Source organism: Maniola jurtina, chromosome 11 (assembly GCF_905333055.1).
Source record: "Maniola jurtina chromosome 11, ilManJurt1.1, whole genome shotgun sequence".
Lineage (NCBI taxonomy): Eukaryota > Metazoa > Arthropoda > Insecta > Lepidoptera > Nymphalidae > Maniola > Maniola jurtina.
In genome coordinates this window covers 5,055,398-5,070,988 of record NC_060039.1, presented here as the reverse complement: position 1 = coordinate 5,070,988, position 15,591 = coordinate 5,055,398, and the positions used below count along the sequence as shown (strand labels likewise).

Here is a 15,591-nt window from a genome sequence, read left to right as displayed (position 1 = left end):
CGACACCAAGAGTGGTTCCGCACTCATCTGATCCGAATCCGTGAACACTCGAATTTAAAAAACTGACCGAATTCGAATATTGCTTACGCACTAATCCGACCTCTGATCCAAATCCAAGCTCAGTGAACATCTTTGACATATCTAAGTCATAATATGTCCGATTTGAATCTGGTGCACATCCGATATATTCTCACGGACGACAGAGAAATCAGATGACGGAAGTCGGATCAAGTGCGTGGGTTATATACAAATAGTTCTATGACCACTTCGGAATGTATTTTCACGGATTTGGATCGGATGAGTGCGTAAACCACCCTAACAACCGATTGACGTTGGGGTCCCAAGGTACTAGAATGGCGACCTCGCACCTAAAAGCGCAGCGTTGGAAGGATCTTCCCCCCCCCCCCAGGGCCCCACTAGACATCAAACAAGTCTAAGGGAGCCGCTGGATACAGGCGGCCCAAGCCCGTGTGCCGTGGTGTGTGGAAGTCTCTCATAAAATCAAAATCAATAGGATCTGAAAAACTAGATCGAACTCCTTTTATCAGATGTCATTCATCTCCTTAATGTGAGTATTAACCAAACTGGCTTGTGCTCTGATGGTTAATAAATATCGTAACCTCTCCCTAAAGTAAATAACGGCGTCTCGAAAACACAGGCTATATCTCACACGCCCTTGCAAAGGATTAATGTAAGGTCTCGTCGAAGATACAGCGATTTAAACGAAAGTAAAATTTTAAACAAGTCGTAATTATTCAAAAAGATAAAAAACACGACTGCCCTACCGAAAAATTAACTAAATTTTTTATAAAATAAGGTCACTGACCAAATATCTACTCACATATTTTTTTGTATTATTACATTGGTCTTATCAGTCCTTTTTAGCGAACAACTGCTCTTGTAACAGGTGTAAAACCTACCTACTTATTTTTAATAATGATTCTGGCATTCTTATTAATTAGTGCGCAAGGTGTGTAATTTTCGTACACTTTGACGCAATTATTGTCGTGTTTAATTGATAAAAAAATATTATTCTGGGTTCTTAAACTAAGTACTACTTTTGATCATGCTGAAAGGTATGATAATCATATTAATAATAATAATATGGAAAACACCTTTGGTTACAGTAGTAGGCAAGTAGTAGGTATCGCAAAGAACAAGGTAAATAATATAAAAACGAACAAGAACGAGTCGGACTAGCACATGAAGGTTTCCTATCATCCCGATGACTCGCTTCGGATTCACACGAGTGGAATTTTAAAAATCGATGAGGGGGTTTTTAAAAATCTTGATTTTGGGAGTTCAGGGAGTACTTTTTCATTTTTGAAAAGTCCAAATACCAATCAATCAATCAATCAATCAATCAATTTATTTATTTGCTGATACAGGTATTACAGGTGTAATTATAAAAATAGTCCAGCTGTATCACGCCAAGCTGGCATTGCCATATCACGCCAATCCTACCTTGACGGACTTTCATAAAAACTTTGGTTTGACTTGTAGGATATTGTAGATGTTTCACTTTTTTGGCCATTTCGCTAGCAAATTGGCCGTACCCTAACGTTTTAGATTTGCACTGAAAGTGGATATACCTACCCGAGGCTATTCAAATTCGTATCTAATCCCACCTTCGCAAATTTAGAGATAACGACAGCCAACGAGCTTCTTGAAACATGTATTTTCTCTGGAATTAGTGGGAGTGGCTTTGATTATCCTAGTTTGCATATTTGCATACCTAGTACCTACTCTATCGTTAAAAACCGGCCAAGTGCGAGTCGGACTCGTATACGAAGGGTTCCGTACCATGGTATAGAAAATAACCTTTTTAATCCTACACCTAGCCCTGCCACTGCCAAGGGTCACTGGTAGAGATCTCTTATAGAGATAAGTGCTTCCCTTTCGACTTTTAGTTTCTTTTTCTGTTTATTGTAAAAACTCTAGTACAAAAAAATTAAAAAAAAAAATTGTCGAAATCTAGGCTAGGTCGATAGGCCGTGAAATGCTAGCAGATATTATAACAGACACACACACACTATCGCTTTCATAATATTATTTTGGATTTAAATTTAAATACTATCAAAACGCAGGCAAATTCGTCGTCACCATCCTGCAGGATTTTAACATAATCACGCAGCAATTCATTAACCTTCTCTATCGCGCAACACGAGCACCCTCAGCACAGAATCATGCAATTATTCGTCATCTTTAAAATTGTCTGGCGTCGAGATCCTCATTATCAATTAATTTTATCGTTCAGGTACTTATAGGCTTTGCGAGCGTTCATTATAACTGGCTCAATTACAAATATACGCGCATAGGGCTGCGATTCTGCACAAACTAGGTACAAAACAAGAGGAACTACCTACCTAACCTACGTGTGTTATGCTTTGTTTTCCATACTCTCACTCTACGTTCGTACGTAATTACGCACTACGTAGTACGTCGTAGTATCGTACGTAGTTTTCATTGTTAATGATAAGTGCAGGGTGTAAAGGTGGATTCGTGTTACACCCTACCTGAGTCGCATTATTATGTCGGAGTCAAAAGGTTTGTTGTAATGTGAACTAATTCACCCTAATTTTTAACGAATCAATCTTTGCTAGACTCATAACTATTGACGTATCTACGGTGGTGTAGCGTGAATCATCCCTATAATAATGATTACGGTACGCCGTACTTCACGTCTATGATAATACTGTAAAAGCTGCCTATGGCGCAATTTAAACTTTCAACCCTCATAGAGCGTGGTAGAGTTACGTCTATGAATGACAATATTAAGGACAAGTGTAAATTAAAAATTTATAACACCCCCGACAAGTGAAGGTTACAGTAATAACTAGAAAAGAGCTGCTAACTTTCAAACGGCTGAACCGATTTTCTTGGATTAGATATAGCTATGAACACGTTCGATCAAGCCACCTTTCAAACAAAAAAACTAAATGAAAATCGGTTCATTACTGTAGGAGTTACGATGCCACAGACAGATTCCTACACAGATACACACGTTAAACTTATAACACCCCTTTTTTGGGTCGGGGGTTAAAAATGTAAACGAAGCTCAAAAATGGCACCATGCACAAAATACCGCTGATGGCAGAGCTTATCAAAAATCACTCAAAAATATACCACCGATGCCAATATTATGACCTTGAAGCAATGAAAATTTTCAATGTTATTGATGTTGAGAGTGTGTGAGTGTTTAATTGAATAATTGCCGTATGTCGGTTGCTGGTTCCAACTTTTGTATGAGAGCTGTATTTCTTTATGATTCGTAGAGACTATTCAAGCTACAGACAATCCACAGGCTAATAGAAACAGTTTGCCATGGTGGCAACCCTAGATATTCTCGTGATGAGACAAGATTAATATCTCCTTTATACCTATACCTACATTGTTACGTTATTCTAATGGATTTATTAATAGACTACTCTCGGCGATCATAATAAACAGTCTCTGCAACAACATTGTATCCACTTATGCCTATTTATATAAGTAGAAGATTTATAGTATTGTGAACACCGTTTCACACTTTATAGTAATTATTTACTATGGCTATATAAAGCCAGTGAGGATGTGCAAATGTCATGGTAAATTGTACGAATAACTTTGCAATACGCTTTAGTGACAATTTAAGGTTAATAACAACACGATTTGTACATTCTGATACGGTACTTAGGTATGAAGAGATAAAATTACTTTTTAGTACTTATATAAAAAGTCGCTAACAAAAGTTATTTTCTTATGTCAATAATGTATAAGAAAACTTCATTCAATCTATCCAAGTACAACCAGTGCGACAAAGCTTTCTCGCTTTTCATCACCAAAACGTTGCAAAAGCCACATAAGAGATGTTCTTTCCCATGAGAGTACATGGGGCATGAACCCAAGGCCCCCGGCCTTATGGGGCCCCTGAATAACGAAACCCAGTGTTTATGTATTTTTCATCTAATAAATCGATTTACAAGAAAAACACATCGATAGGAATCTTGTAAAATATCTTGTAAGGAAGAATTAATTACATTGTGGCTATCTCTGTTACACAAAATCTCCAATCTAGACTAAAGTTACAGTTTAAATATGTTGCTATCCCTTTCATGAAATGCTCACACAACTATATATCTAAAACTAAACAATCGTGTAGGTAGAGCACGCGTAAGTACAAAAACGAAAAAGATAATGATAGGTAGGTTACAATTACAACTTATTAGACAGAATCAAACGAAAACCGACTAATGTACCTATAGCTAGTCAGTTTTGACTGGATATGCTGAATTGCTAATTTATATTTAGGCAGAGAGAGATGAAAATATCCCCCAGCGAAAGAAATGGTTAATTCTCTATTCTATAAGCAGTGTTAGTACATAATAATTCTCTGTAAACACAAAAAAAAACCAGCAAAATGTATAGGTAATCCATAACAAATGATAAACATCGCCATTTAAAACTATACGATATCTACCCTCATTCTACACCGTTCAGTGGCTTTACGAGTTACTTTCGCTGACCGAGCCTCAAGATCGGGATGTGTGTGAATCATAAAAAGTTTATAGACAAATATAAAGTCCTGGGGGTTCATCACAAGACAGTAGGCCGGATCGCAAAACGATGGGACCTTTATGGGGCCCAATTTTATTGCTTGTTACGCACCATAAACAGACCGATAGCGTGGCCTGAATTTATTTTTTTACGAGTACAAAAGTTGTTTAATAGGTGAAACGGATGATAATACGCGGGTCGTACAATGTAAGTGCATATGGGTGGGATAAAGAAATAGGTATATTTACCCATTACTTGAGAAATTGTATGATACAATTTGTGCTTACATCACTATCCAAATTATTATATAAGTACACTAGCTGATAATAAAAAGTATCAAACGCAGCAACAGACCAACAGATCAATGTGATTCATGAATGAATACAGTTTTTGACCTGGTCACTGATCTAGACTTTCTATCCCAGAAAAACAAAAAGTTCCCACAGGATTTTAGTATACCCAAATCCACGCATACGAAGTCATGCGCATCTCTAATAAGACATAAGCTTAAAAAAAATTATTGTGCTATGTGGATGCCGGCGCGTGAGTACTATTTCCCTATAGCTCGGAAAACAAAAGATTGACTGGCGAACCAATAGCGCGGCGGAACATACACTCAGCCATCGTTTCCAACTTCTTACCAATAAATAGACCGATAACATTACATAAGTTCAAAGACTGTTATTTTTATCTGACGCTAATGTTAATACATTAGATATTATGATCCTTGATAGTAGGTAAATATTTTTTACTCGAACTAACGGAAAACCACAACTGTAGGTATGAGTGGGTAGCTCCTACGATACATTCGTCACGTTCGCCGTCAATTCAATACATCCCACAATGATGAATGGTCCAAGGTTTATAGAAATTTGTGAATCATAAAGTGTCCGGTGCTAAACTGGGCAGCGGGTAAGGGACACCTTGGGGTGTTTTATCAAGGCTTACACACACGTAAAACAGTTTTATTGCGTGCCCGTTGCCGTGTATGTAATACGTTTTATGCACCCCCCTCTCTGCCCCCCTTGCCGCCCGCTCCCCGCACTGTTTACTAACTTGATTGGAAACGTGCTCTTTTTATTTACTCAAGGAATTTATATTTTAGTGTCCTTCTCAGTAATTGAAATAGTGTAACCGCAGAGATTAGTTTATTTAAAAGTAACGAAATTATAAACTTGAAAATAACAACGTAAGGTAACGAGTAGGTACATTTAGTTGCATAAGGCTGCAATTTGTAAAAACATTTTTTTTTAAATTACCTGCTTGTAGGTACTTACTCCCAGAAATAATAAATTAACACGGAATCTTCCACATATATTTTATCTAAGGATCAGACATTAGTTTTTCGTTTTTTTATATCCCTTACCCCTTCATTGTTATTTTTTACAAAGTAAGTATAAGCTCTCGAATCAAAGGGAGTGTCATCCCCCGTTGCGCTGACGAAATTAGCAAAGCCAGGGCGAAATTAAAAAAGAAATCGGGCACAATCTAATTCCAAAAGTTTTAATTACGTTCATTTAGCAATCAGGAAAATTCGACCCTAATCAATTTTTAAATGAGAACGGATTTCTTTCGTCGCGTTGCTAGAAAGTTGCTTTTTCTTGGAATTCCTATTAAAAACTTCGTGTAAAATGATGTAATGTTACCTACTTTTTACAATAACTTAAAATAATTGATTTAATTAGTTGATAGCTAGTTTAAGAATTTACTATTTAAAAAAACCAAAATGGGTAAAAGCCCCGCAAATCACATACTTTATTCCAAAGGCACCTTGGTTTGCCAACAAGTTTTGGTTTTTTATGGCAACTGGACGAGAAAGAAATCTATTCATGCAAAACGACAAACATTAGCTTACAAATAAGTTTACATACCTACCCAGGGCTTCACAACTTTAGCGTCCATGTATCTGACGACGCCACAGTTGCATTCGCATGCTTTTGTTAGCGTAAACAAATAACAGAAATGTTAACAAGACTTAAGGCTTTCATGGCATGGTAAAGACTAAGGAGTAAGGACCCTCGATTGCACTTCGCACCTTGCTGTTTTGTTCGCTATGAAGTGCTGTCGCATTAAAACTTAAGAGGAAGGCCGCTTTTGTAGATTTAAACAATTTAGTTTGTACTGTCATTTATTCATTTTGGTTTACAAATAATATTTTTACCATCAGAAAGGATTGATAATAATATTATGGACATTATTCATGCATTTTCCTCTAAGTTTTTTTAGTTTCTTTTATTTCAATTCGCAATGACAATATGCTATCGCAAAGTCGTAGATATACAAGGCCCCATGTCTTTGTCATCTTCTTCATTAAAATATTTCTTAAAATATTATAGTGTGGTTAGGTACATTATGTGCTATACTTGCTTACTATAGTAACGACAAAGTAGGAGTGTATAATATTATGTCTGTCTGTTTGTCTATCTATCTGTCCTTTATCTTTTCACGACGCAATCAACCGCTAAACGGATTTTATCGAAAGGTACAGATTATCATGGAGCCGTCTCCAAAAAATTGTGCCGAATTTCGTTTTAGCACAGAGAAACCACGGGATTTCGAAAACCTGAACCACACGGATGAAGTCATAAATCTCAGCTAAACTAGAAATAATAAACGCGTCCGTTCAGAGAGTTTATTATTTAGATCCAGATACTTGAAAGCTGATTATTTTAATTTAAGTTACGGTTAGGTACCATTAAACTTAAACCACCAATATAACCTAATTGTGCAACCCATTTTACTTTTATTGACGATTAAACGTTACTCTAACCGCCTGTCATACAAATGAACCTTAGAAAGTTTATTCGTCTAGCAAGCTAGTAGACCCTGATGTTAATTACTTCATTTCGTTTCCTGTGCTTTGGTTGATACTTGGAGTACACGGAATATTCTGGGGACATCGACAGTGAAAATGTAAGCACAGCAAAGTGTACACAAGGTAAGAGCCCTTGATTGCACTTCGCAACTTGCTGTATTGTTCTCAGATGAAGTGTTCTTACGCTGAGAGCCGCGATGTCACCGACAGACAAATGGTTTTAAAAACATCTTTGCTAGCAAGTTGGTAGTTCTCTTTGACAGTTTTGGTGCATTTGGGTTTCTTAAAAATTAGCTGATATAATGAAATGTACTTAATATAGCTTTTTTTTACCGGCTTCGGATCCTAGTGTAAACTGTAGAATAAAATGGTTTTCAAAAACTTTTGCTAGCAAATAGCAAGTTGGTTGAAAATTATAGGGACATCGTTTTACAAACATTTTTGATAGTAAGTTGGTAATATTTCGACTTTGACAGTTTCGATGCATTTTTACATAGGTTCTTCGAAAATGCTAGAGCAAAATTAGGTAATCAAATACATGTACCTACTTAGCTTTATCTGGGTTCTAGTATAGACTATAGGTATGACGAATGGTTTGAAAGACATCTTTGCTAGGAAGTTGGTAGTTCTGTTTGACGGTTTTAATGCATTCCTTAGTGTGTTAAAGGTTTCTTGAAAATGTTAGCAAAATCAGTTGTTTAGATAAAACGTTAAGATAAATAAACGAGACAATATATTATTATCGAAGCCGGTCCTAAATACTTTACAGTAGGCAGACTTTTAGCTTGAAATTAATTTGATATATGGTAGGTACCTAATTAATTTCTCTATGCGTGGGTGATGCCGATTATAATAATTAGCAACGCAAATGCACCTACCTACTGATATTTTATATCTAATTAAATTAATACGTTTATGTTAATTTGAAGAACCTAATTGTTACAAGCACATAAATCATTCTTGATATAAAATTTGATCAGATATTACCTACCTACATTTCGAGAACATTATAACTTTCTCTTAGATTTACCAATTGACAAGGCTTGGCATTTGCCTGCGACTTCGTCTTCAAAAGTTAGGTACTTTTAAATAATCGTGTAGTCTTTTGATTCTCGGGACAAAAAGTATCTTAACCGAGGCTATGTAGCTTCATCTTGGCTACTTTTGTGTCCTTTACCTAATCGGTTAAACTGTTGGGCCGTGAAAAGGTAGCAGACAGACAGATAGACAGACACACTTTATGGATAACAGACAGTCACCGCAATTTTTCGTAGAAATAGAGGCATAGATAGGTGCCTCTGATTGTAGCCAAAGCTACTCTTACCTCTATCTTTACAAATTAGCAATATTGTATACATAATTAATGTAACTATCTCAGTAGATCTAAATAGGTTATAGTATCTGTGTTTATAGGTTGTTAGATAGGTAGGATGTGGATACAAATCCCAACACTAAATATATTCAGTTGGTCTCCACAAAACGGTTCACGGCTGAGTTTTATGTAAATGCACTGATACAAGTTAAAGACACATTTGCATTTTGTAATCTAGGCTTAACACTATTTATGATAGCAACAACTGCCAGTTGTAGTTGAGAGCATTAATTCAAATGCATAATACGTAGCGCAGATCACCGATAAAATGGTTGGTTTTTAACCCCCGACCCAAAAAGAGGGGTGTTATAAGTTTGACGTGTGTATCTGTGTATCGGTGTATCTGTGTATCTGTCTGTGGCATCGTAGCTCCTAAACTAATGAAACAATTTTAATTTAATTTTTTTTTGTTTGAAAGGTGGCTTGATCGAGAGTGTTCTTAGCTATAATTCAAGAAAATCGGTTCAGCCATTTGAAAGTTATCAGCTCTTTTCTAGTTACTGTAACCTTCACTTGTCGGGGGTGTTATAAATTTTTAATTTACACTTGTTATTTATTTATAGATTAGCGCTTGGCTTTAATCAGACCTGCTAGGAAGTGATGATGCAGCCTAAGATGGAGCGCGCTTGCATAGAAGATGTCTATTCACTCTTGACTTGAAGGTACCCATATTAAAAATGGAGGGTAAAACTGATGCCGGAAGGGTGTTCCATATCCTACCGGTTCAGATTAGAAACGAGGAAGCAAATCGCTTCGTAACTTAGTGAAAACAAATCAAAGCACACTTACTTTAATGCTGACATTAAAAAACGGCTATACAAAAAGTCAACTCGGTCCGATTTGGTAGCCCAAATCATTAACAATTTTAAGTGGCAGTGAACACCTATATACTTGCCCTGAGTGATGGCTGCTGGAGCCGGAAAGTTCTATAATGGAGACCGCCAACAAGCAACCGTAGTGTGGGGTGCTCTCCAGGAAGATGGACAGATGACATAAAGAGCGTGGTGGGATGTGGCTAGATGAAGAAGGCTAAGAACCGCTGGTGGCACTGTTTAGGTAAAGTCTATGTTCAGCAGTGGACGTCTCCAAGTTGAGATAATTACGATGCTGATCAGACGGTAGAGTGCATTGAAATAGGACACTTTTTTAATCGTCTGAGGCTTGTACAAATTCAGAGAAATTCGTACGGAGATCTTCGGCAGCCCACGTAGATTATGTTGCTTGACACATGGTAGCAGGAATTTTCCCAGCCTAAAGACGACCGTTGTCGCATAAACATCGGTCCTATATAAAAACCGTGCGTCTGCGCTAGGCCCAAACGTCTACGCGATCGCTCTGACTGATACTAACGTCTAATTTATGTACTTGAAGCATTAAAATTGAAAGTAAAAATGAAAATCATGAAAAATCGGTCATAACAACAGATTCGCGCCCCAAGTGTGGTATAACGTAGAGCTCATATTCTAATGCTCGTTCGGGGAAGATTGTTCAAATTCAGTGGACGCGGTTATAATAATTCACTTTTACGAGCGTTTCGCGTCTGCTCGATGCGTCTGCGACTCCGCCTTAAAAATTGTTCTAATAGCCATATTATCGCCAGCCATCTTTCTTAGTAATAGCAATAGTGCACATGCACACTATGCTTTCTGTGCTAAATTAAAAATTCTTTCGAGCTCCTAAAGTAGAGTAACATTTTTTAGTACTTATACCGAAAAACAGAAATTTATTAGACCTTGATGTCTGTCTGTCTGTTATAACTTTATTTGGGAAAATTTAAAGCTTTCAAGCTGAAAACCAGTTACATACCAATAGAATCTTATCACAGCGCCATCGTATAAATTCACGGTTTGATAAAATAAAATTTTATGATAGCATTTCCAATCATAAATAGAGAAAAGCGAAAAATTTTTTTTTAGAACTCGTTCAATAGATTATTTACTTGAATTATTGTGTGGGTTCAATTAATAGATTTTGATAAATGATTACTGTTTGTAAAAAAAAAAAATTGAGGCAAACTTTTTGTTATCGCTTATCACCTGTCACTCCATCCACTCTTAAACAACACACTTCTACTACTACTACAAAAACTACAACTACTACAAGTACTAACTAACAAACGCCTAGAAATCACTTGAAAAAATGACATTGTTTTTAACAATTTAATCTTAGATAATTAAATAAGTTTTAATTACGGAACTCTGATCGTATAAGAACACCTGGCAGGGCATTAAATTACCCGAGGTCTTTTTAATTTGGACTACGACGATCTTGGCCCACTTAGTTTTACAGGAATTTAACTTTTATTTTATGCGCTTGTATATTCGTAAACAGCAATTTTATTCGACGGACCATTCTGAAGAAAATATATATGAAATTGCCCGTAAAGCTCGTTCAATTCTACGAAATACAACCTTATACCCAAATTAGACTTCGACGTTCCATTTAGAGATGTTAAAAAGGTCGTAACATAAACTTTTTCAATTTTCACCTGTAGTTAAAGTCGGGTGTAAAGCGAGGAGCATGGTAAGGTAACTGGGGTAGGTAAAGCTCGAAACACACAGAACGTGCGGCGAAAACGTGTCTAACCTGCCTTCTAAAAGATACAATACAATAAGAACTATATGAAGGAAGGCGTTCAAACCTACAGTTGGTGTCATGTTCATAGTAAAATGATCTCTGGGAGACGGGCGGCGAGGATGTGCCTGTACATATGAATATTATGGTCGTACTGCTCTTACCTCGGCAGCGTTCGGGAAGCTTTTCAAAATTGCTTGAAGACCAGTCTCCCAACAAGTGCGTGTTACTAGTGCTGACATATGGATCCGAGACATGGTCGCTAAATATGAACCCCATAAGACAGCTCAGAGTCACTTAGCGGGTGACGGAGAGAGCATGAACCAGGGTTACCAACATGAGCATGTTATCACAGAAGGTTAGGACTTGGTAAACTTAGATTTTACTGCAAAATCAGACTTTACTGTAGCATATTTTTTATAAATAATAATTTTTTTGTTGTACATGCGTTCGCAGTTTAGAGGCTATTAATGTGTCTTCCTAAGGCGTAGTTGCTACCACCTCGCGTTTTGTTTGTTTCAGCCTTAAATGTTTTGAGAAGGTTGACGACGCCTGCGAGCCAAATGGGGCGACTTGATAAGAGCCTCGGAATAAAATGCATGTAAACACCTTCGCTCCAGACCAAATGTTGTCAGCTTCTCCCGAATTGAGAAACTAGTGCGATATTAGACGACATGATATGAAAATTTTATATAACAGAACTCTGAATATTTTGTTTTGTGTAGCTAAGTATGCGTATGCATTTTTAGGGACCATTACTAAGATCGGTTTATACAAAAGCATAAACTGACTGACTCATAATTGCCATATTGACGTATTAACTAGGTCTAGTAACTAGGAGATTTTGCATGCACTAGGTTTTCTTTAGGGGGTCTACAAACTAAGAAAGGATTCAGAAATTCCACACTGGCAAAGTCTGAGGGGGTCAGCTAGTAAATAAATATAAAGAAATATATTTTTAGATCTTTATTAATTTTTTTTTAATATTTTGGTTTGTTAAAAGCGGTAAGAGTCTAGTGATTAAGACATCATCGCCTTTTAGCCAGGGGGTCTAAGGTTCTATCCCGGTCAACGAACTATAACTTTTCAGAGTTATATGCTTTTTAAGCAATAAAGTATCACTTGCTTCAATATACATCGTCAGGAAATCTGTATGCCTGAGAGTTTTCCATAATGTTCTGAAGTTGGAGTTTTTTTGAAGTCTGGTTATGGTTGGGCCGAACCCTTCTCATTCCGAGAGGAGATCCTTGTTCAGCTGCTGTAGTGAGCCGGCGGGTATTAATAATGATGATTTCAAGGTAAGCAAATTTTTTCAAGTGAATAAATTGAGCTCAGAATATTCTGAGCTGAATTTAGGTCTAAAATTTAATAGATAACAAATTAACAAATCTCTTAAATATTAATAACTACGTAGTTCGATAGCGATATTCCATGATTTATTAAATTAGCGTAGGTATCAACATTAAATAGCAATATTCCTCCAGCTACCCGAGGCAAAACCGCGCAGACATAAAATCATAACAAAGATGTTGAATAATGTGATGCACCTAATCCTCGTGCGTTAATAGGGCTGTCACAAAATATTATTTATGAATAAATAAAAGATAAACAAAAAAAAACTTTTGTATGTTAGAACTAGTGCGTGTGCCGTGTTCATGCCTGCCGCTGCCTGGCGGCGCCAGGCAACAGCAGGCATTGCATTAATCTATAAATAAGTGACAGAATCGCGGGTTTCTCAAAACTTGTTGATATAATATATCGTTTAACTTCTCCAGCGCTTGATGATGGGTCAGCGGCGGTTCGTTGTAAACAAGCTTTTATAAAGTTGATAAACTACAACTCCATATAAAACTTTGCTTACTCCGAAAAGAAAAAAAAATCTTACTAGAATTTTGTGATACAAAAAACTACAAATTATGATCTATTTATCTGTGGTTAGTGACTTTAATTTATTACCCGATGCATGAATAAGACACGAAACACTTTATATTTCGTCTTCTGTAACTCAACCATATAAATAGTCACGCAAAAGTCGATTGGAAACTTTTACTTTGTCTAAAATATTAATTACTTATTTTATTTTGGAAACTGGCAGCCCTGCTAGCGAGTCGTCCTCGTATAAAATTCAATCCGTTAAGAGGCCCAGTCTGTTACACACAGTTTACAGCGAGTGATGTGATGGGACGGCAATCATTCTAATGGCTCCATATCAGCTTGTAGACCGAATTAGTTCTTTTCAGATCTCCATCATTGGATTGAAAGCGTCCAGACGTTAGACTACACTTTTTATATTAGCTACATTACTCGAAAATACTGCTGTGCTTATTTTACTCTATACAATTGTCTATTTTCTTCTAAATACTACTTGTAAGATGTACCTAATCCTATTATTGGCGTCACTCAGAAAAGCAGGTATTATTTAAATATTTTTATCGAATTATTGGAATGTCCTCTCCAAAACCAACACAAAAAAAACACAAGTTTAATGTGTAAGGTTATCCGAGAGTTTTAATCTAAACAAACTAATGCCAAAATAAATAATTTAATTAGAGCGTGATTGCTATCACAACATCTAATTATTCAGTTCACAATCCAAATACCGAAAATATGCGATATCGCCCCGAATCTCGGAAGGAGACTAAACTAAAACCTTCGAAACACCCGTATTTATGCAAGTTCAATCTTGTTGACCTCCTAGCAACAGATTGTATGACATCGAATGAGCCAAATATCGATTTTATCAAACTACCTGCATTAGGTAAATTAATAATTTTATATTATTTTTGACAACTCAAATCAATATTTTAAAAATAACCTTACAGTTCGGCCGTCCTGAATTTAACACGTCCTCGTGTTTCTAATCAATCTTGTCATGTCAGTCGCGGGCTTCCCTGCCCTAAGTCAAATCCAAATCATGGGCTATCCTGCCCTCCGTCAAATCATTAAAACCTATCCATGAACTGCCGAACTATCAGTTTTAATATCAAATCAATAATAAATCCAAACGACTAACCTCTCATTCGATGCACACGAAATCTGAATTACTTACTGCAAGTTACTTTCCACTTCACAAAAGACTAAATTCTTTAAAAAAAAAACTAAAAATTTTAATCACCAAATCAAACTCAATAAAAATTTTAATCAAATGTGGGTTGTTTACAAAAAGATACCAAAGCGAAATTAAGGCAACGTGAGACACATCCCACTTCTGAATTATTGGCGTCACTCAGAAAAGCAGGTATTATTTAAATATTTTTATCGAATTATTGGAATGTCCTCTCCAAAACCAACACAAAAAAAACACAAGTTTAATGTGTAAGGTTATCCGAGAGTTTTAATCTAAACAAACTAATGCCAAAATAAATAATTTAATTAGAGCGTGATTGCTATCACAACATCTAATTATTCAGTTCACAATCCAAATACCGAAAATATGCGATATCGCCCCGAATCTCGGAAGGAGACTAAACTAAAACCTTCGAAACACCCGTATTTATGCAAGTTCAATCTTGTTGACCTCCTAGCAACAGATTGTATGACATCGAATGAGCCAAATATCGATTTTATCAAACTACCTGCATTAGGTAAATTAATAATTTTATATTATTTTTGACAACTCAAATCAATATTTTAAAAATAACCTTACACTATGTTTAGGTTTAATCCGTTGTTCCTTGGCATTTTAACACACTGAGAGTACCTACCTACATACAGCAGGTGGGCTTTGAACCGTCATTATCATCATCATCTCAATCCATCGCCACCGGCCCACTAATGAGCACGGATCTCCTCTCGGAATGAAAAGGGTTTATTATTTTACATGCCCTACATATAATATAGTGTCATCACTCTTCAGTGGCAAGGTGGAAAGACTTTCCGTTTTTCTGACTACACCTTTGCTAAAAAAATATTCTTTGAATTGTATTTCTTTGTCAACTTTCCCATTGTCTAGTAAAAGCAAATTAGAATAGAAAAACTGACTTTCGAATATCGTGGAAGACGCTACAGCACGACAGACAAGCCTTATTACCATTAAATACACTTTCTACACGATTGGACTAATCAAATGCACATGTAGGAGCAATTTCGCGAGTAATAGGATGAAAGGGCCTTTCCTACTCCCAGAGGCTTAGTACAAGTCTTCCATTTCGAAAACGTTGTATAAATTTCGATTACCTAAAACACTATAACGTTATAGAAAATGGACCACAACTATAAATGTCCTTGTTTTATTTTAATACTCGAGTTCGTACTTATCTACATCTATGGATAATGCTGCAAGCGTAAACTTTGT

The 15,591-nt window shown here is 36.4% G+C and overlaps 1 long non-coding RNA gene across 1 annotated transcript; it reads right to left on the bottom strand.

Moving 5' to 3' along the window:
- Positions 1–2,748: 2,748 nt before the first annotated feature.
- LOC123869475 lies at positions 2,749–3,434 on the bottom strand. Its single transcript, XR_006796899.1, has 3 exons — positions 3,296–3,434; positions 2,983–2,988; positions 2,749–2,759 (listed from the first exon to the last, which is right to left on the bottom strand). It is a non-coding gene; the product is annotated as an uncharacterized LOC123869475 (long non-coding RNA).
- Positions 3,435–15,591: the final 12,157 nt, after the last annotated feature.